Here is a 6,000-nt window from a genome sequence, read left to right as displayed (position 1 = left end):
TTGTTAGGAGAAGAACATTCATCTGTAAAATGCAAGTGACTTGTAGCCAGACTTAATGTGCTCACCCTCCCAGAAGCATTTTACATTTCTGAAAAGGAACATGTTGCTCTAAAGAAAAGAATTTCTAGTGCTGCTGGAATTTGGGCTGAGATGTCTGGGGGACTCAAAGGCCTTCTCAGCAGTTTGGAAATGATACTAGATGGAGTTTCTCCATAAATAGATATACTCAGCTCTAGGGTAGAGTTAGAATAATAGAAATCATATGAATTTAGGACATTTGGGACAGTGGTTCTCATCCCCCAATATAAGAGTCAAGTAAATCATTTTACCTCTCCTCCACTTCCTCATCCATGAAACAGGTTTCAGAATACTTACTTCACAACCCTTTCATGGAGATCATGGTTAACATGTATGCAAAAACATTTTACACACTTGAGTCAACTTCATTATTAAAAGTGATTTCCCTCATGATGCTGATCATTATGGAAATACCTCCCACTGATTCTAGCTTTTTAAAGGATTCTTCTAAAGTAAAAGTTGGCAAACTTTGTCTTTAAAAAGAGAGTAAATGATTTTGACTTTGCTAACCATACAGTCCGTTCCACTGTGAAACTTTGCCATTGTAGATAAAAGGAGCCATGGGTGATATATAAAATATGAGTATGGATAGATTTAGCTCACAAATTGTATTTTACTGATCCCCAAAGACAAAATACCAAAACAGGGATATAGGTTCATTACAGATATGAAAGAGTCAAGGCATCTATTTTGAAAATAAGCATTCAGTTGTGGGGAGGGAGGTGGGAGGGGGGTTCATGTTTGGGAACGCATGTAAGAATTTAAGATTTTAAAATTAAAAAAAAAAAAAAAAAATCACAAAAAAAAAAAAAAAAAAAAAATGAAAATAAGCATTCACCTCCTAGCTCTTAGATCAAACAATGAACTTAACAGAATATTGACCTGTTTCTTTGACTTTCATCTTAGCTACTCCATAAACTAGTACTCTAACTAGTTCTCTAACAAACAGATCATGAGCAAAGTGTAAAGATGATGTACCTTCTTATGTAACTGCAATTTATTCTCCACTTTGGCAGGCAAGTTCTTTACCACCAGTGCCCCGCAAGAAGCCTAATTATCTTGTATACCAAGTGTTAGAAGCACTGGTTTAGAGAAGAAGAATCCTTCTCCAGAGATGACCTGGCCCTCTTATTATCTGCCCACATGGTGTCAGACTGGTCCACTTGCCCTTTCTTCTACCCTCATAGGTCCGATGGAAATGTGATAGAGCTGGTTGTCATGGTAGTTAAGTGTTTCTCCAGGGTTTTGTTTTGTTTTGTTTTGTTTTGTTTTGTTTCTGGAAGCATAAGCTTGGAGTCTCAGAAGGGCTGTTTGTTTCTTTGCCTTTTGGAGGAGAGTTTTGCCCTCCCCCAAGCCCAGGCCCTAGGCTGCACTCCCCACCCCATGTTTTCACAGAGCTTCCAACGTGGGGGTGAAAGGTGGCTCACTGAGGGAAGACATGGAACTTGAGTCATGATCTGTGTCCTTCCAGCTGTGCTCTCTGTTGGCATCCAGTGGGAAAGCTGGTGGTGGGAGGGGTGACTTCATCAAAACATTGCATGCAGTATCTCGAAATCTCCTCTGACAGGCCAGAGCTGGGTCTGCATACCTGGGGAACCAGACTTGTGCCCAACTCAATTCTCATTTGCTGAATTAATAAATAATAGAAAGAAGCCATCAATCAAGAAAGGAACAAATGCATAAAAAGCCCAGACTCAGGGAGAGAGTGGGCTGAATACCTTGAAAGGCATTTTTGTTATTCACAGGCATGATTTTTGACACAGTAATTCAACACATCTGCTTGCTGGTTTGCTCGTTGGGAATGAGATTCTGGAAAAGATTGGGTATAAGAAAGAGTATGAATTATACTCTCTGTGATCGTTCTCTCTGTGATTTCACTATTCACCAAAGCCAATAAATAGTAAACTTCTAATGTATTCATTATTCCTACTGTTGGGATTCTGATGGGGCTCCAACAGAACAGCTGCCCTCTGTCCTCATTTTGGATAAACAGAACATTCTTTAGGAGCATATGGACGTGTGGGTGTGGGCCTGTGGTGCATGGTGTGGGGGAAGGATCTTGAAGGCCTGGAAAAAGTAATACTTTGAAACTCAAAAAGCAAATTGCACCTATTTCAGCAAATTGGAAATTGATGGTGTGTAACTCTGAAGGGCCTAGCAGTAGCTATTATTTCCATTCAGGCTATTATTAACTGGTAATATTTTCTCTAGTAAACATTCAGTTGCCATAGCAACAGGAGTCGTGTCATATCGACACAAGGACTCCCTGGCTTTGCTGGAGAAAATGGATGGTGTTTTAAATGAACTTTAGAAAAGGCAAAGAGACTTGCCAAAAGATATTTTGGAAACACTAGGTTCTTTTTTTTTTTTTTTTTTTTTTTGCTGGAGACAAAGGAAAGAAGGGAGCTCTGATAAAGTGGAAAACTGCACAAACCCTCTGCTGATACCTCCTCAGCAAGCACAGAAGTATCTTTCTTCCTGCCTGCACCAAACCCTTCACTGTGCCCTAGGTGTTACCACATGCCCCTTGCTCATGAGCTTACTGACAGGGTCAAATGTGGTTTCTAAATCCTCTAGCTTCCGTCTCTTCCCTCACGACGTCTCCCCATGGATATCTTTTAAATTACCATCTGTACTGACATGCACATGCTGGCAAAAAATAGCAAATCATCAGAATACAGCTCAATAAACTACTTCAAAGAGAAAAAAAAATACACCTCTGTGCCCACTGCACAGTCAAGAAACAGAATACAGCAGTGCCCGGAGAGCCTGTCTAAACTCCGTTCTGTATACTAATTGCTACATGTTAGTGATAACCACCAGAAGTTAATTTCCCTTGTGTTTAAAATTTACATAACTAGACATTCATACTACACACTGTACCATCTAGCTTCATTCACTCTAAGATGCAGTCACTAGAATCGTCCATATTATTACATGGAAGAAAAGTATGTCCACTTCATTGTGTATTAGTTTACTAAGGCTGCTGTAACCACAGACTAGGTGACTTAACAGAATTTTGTTGTCTGACGGTTTTGGAAGCTAGATGTGCAAGATCAAGGCATCAGCAGCACCGATTCCTTGTACAGGAGAGTCTATTCCATGCTCACCTCTCAGCTTCCGGCAGCTTGCAGGCAATCTTTGGCACTTCCGGTCTTGTAAATGTATCATTTTGTTCTCTACCTTCATGTTCACATGGCACTCTCCCTGTGTGTATCTCTCTCTCCTTACAAGGCATTATTTTTAGAAGGACACCAGTCATATCAGATTAGAGGCTCAACCTACCTCAATATGACTTCATCTCAAATAATTACACGGGCAATGACCTTATTTCCAAATAAGGATTGGGACTTCAACATGTACATTTGGAGGAGAGTACAGGTGGCCCTAGTGGTAAAGAACCCACCCCCAATGCAGGAGACGTAAGAGATGTAGGTTCGATCCCTGAGTCGGGGAGATGCTATGGAGGAGGGCATGGCAACCCACTCCAGTACTCTTGCCTGGAGAATCCCATGGACAGAGGAGCCTGGCGGGTTAGAGTCCATGGGGTTGCAAAGAGTCTGACATGACTGAAGCCACTTAGCATGCACAATTAAAGCCATGACCAGTGCTATCAAGTATTCCACTGCATACATATACCATGATGTATGTATTCACTCTACTGCTGATGGATATTGGGTAATTCCTAACCTGGTCTATTCTTTTCCTTTTTAATTAATTTATTTATTCTTGACTGGGCCAGGTCTTCACTGCTGCACAGTGTTTCTCCAGTTGCCGTGCACAGGCTTCTCATTGCAGTGGCTTCTCTTGTTGCAAAGCACAGGCTCTAGGGCTTGCAGGCTTCAGTGATTGTGGCACGTGGGCTCAATAGGTGCGGCTCCTGGGCTCCAGAGCACAGGCTTAGCAGTTGTGGTGTGGTATGTGAGATCTTCATGGATCCGGGATCCATCACATGTCTCCTACATTGGCAGGTGGATCCTTTACCACTGAGCCACCAGGGAAGCCCTGGGCTCTTCTGTAATGGACCAGGTTTAATCCTTGACAAAATGAAAGAGCATGAAACTTACCTTTGATATTTTTATTTCTTTGTTCTGGGTGTCCCACTGTATATTTTCCTCCCTTCTTAGTGTCTTGTTTCTCTACAGGTTCTACTCTGTCTTAGCTACTTAACAGCAACTACAAGTTTTGCCAATTTGGTCTTCAGAAGTTACACTTCTGTCCAAATTTCCCTGTAGAAGAAGAGTCCACAAGACCAGAAATCAGCTAAACTTAATGGAATGCTGCTCTACACTTGAACTCCAGGATGTGGGAAAATTCTTGGAGGAGGGTTGGCAAGAGTTTTTTCCCAAATCAAACAGGAACACCCATGGTGACTTTTGTTACACAACATGATCCACACATAGTGTGCTAGTAGGCACCCTGTGATAGAATGATAGCAACAGTGAGAAATGGTACAGATGAACCTATTTGCAAAGCAGTAGAGACAGATATCAGTCTGTCTGCTAAGATATAATTCAGTCGCTCAATCGCATCCAACTCTTTGTGACCCCATGGACTGCAGCATGCCAGGCTTCCCTGTCCATCACCAACTCCCAGAGCCTACTCAAACTCATGCCCATCGAGTCAGTGACGCTATCCAACCATCTCATCCTCTGTTGTCCCCTTCTCCTCCCACCTTAAATCTTTCCCAGAATCAGGGTCTTTTCCAATGAGTTAGTTCTTCACATCAGGTGGCCAAAGTACTGGAGCTTCAGCTTCAACATCAGTCCCCTCAGTGAACACCCAGGACTGATCTCCTTTAGGATGGACTTGTTGGATCTCCTTACAGTCCAAGGGGCTCTCAAGAGTCTTCAACACCACAGTGCCAAAGCACCAATTTTTTGGCACTCAGCTTTTTTTATAGTCCAACTCTCACATCCATATATGACTACTGGAAAAACCATAGCTTTGACTAGATGGTCCTTTGTTGGCAAGGTAATGTCTATGCTTTTTAATATGCTGCCTAGGTGGGTCATAACTTTCCTTCCAAGGAGTAAGCATCTTTTAATTTCACAGCTGCAGTCACCATCTGCAGTGATTTTGGAGGCCAGGAAAATAAAGACTCTCACTCTTTCCATTGTTTCCCCATCTATTTGCCATGAAATGATGGGACCAGATGCCATGATCTTAATTTTCTGAATGTTGACTTTTAAGCCAGCTTTTTCACTCTCTTTAACTTTCTTCAAAAGGCCCTTTAGTTCTTCTTCACTGTCTGCCATAAGGGTGGTGTCATCTGCATATCTGAGGTTACTGATATTTCTCCCAGAAATCTTGATTCCAGCTTGTGCTTCACCCAGCCTAGTGTTTCTCATGATGTACTCTGTATATAAGTTAAATAAGCAGGGTGACAATATACAGCCTTGATGTACTCTTTTCCCAATTTGGAACCAGTCTGTTGTTCCATGTCCAGTTCTAACTGTTACTTCTTGACCTGCATACAGATTTCTCAGGAGGCTGGTCAGGTGGTCTGGTATTCCATTCTCTTTAAGAATTTTCAACAGTTTGTTGTGATCCACACAGCCAAAGGCTTTGGCATAGTCAATGAAGCAAAAGTAGATGTTTCTCTGGAACTCTCCTGCTTTTTTCAATAATCCAGCAGATGTAGAGAACAAATATATGGACACCAAGAGGGAAGGGAAGAGGAAGGAAATGGGAGATGGCGATTGATACATATACACTATTGATACTATGTATAAAAGAGATAACCAATGAGAACCTACTCTATAGCACAGGGAGCCCTACCTAGTATACTGTAGTGGCCTGAATATGAAGGAAATCCAAAGGGGAAGGTATATATGTAGACACACAGCTAATATTTTTTGCTATACTGTAGAAACTAACACAACATTGTAAAGCAAGTATGTCGTTGGTATTGCTGTGTAG

This window comes from Capra hircus, chromosome 1 (assembly GCF_001704415.2).
Source record: "Capra hircus breed San Clemente chromosome 1, ASM170441v1, whole genome shotgun sequence".
NCBI lineage: Eukaryota > Metazoa > Chordata > Mammalia > Artiodactyla > Bovidae > Capra > Capra hircus.
This window is presented reverse-complemented; position numbering follows the sequence as displayed.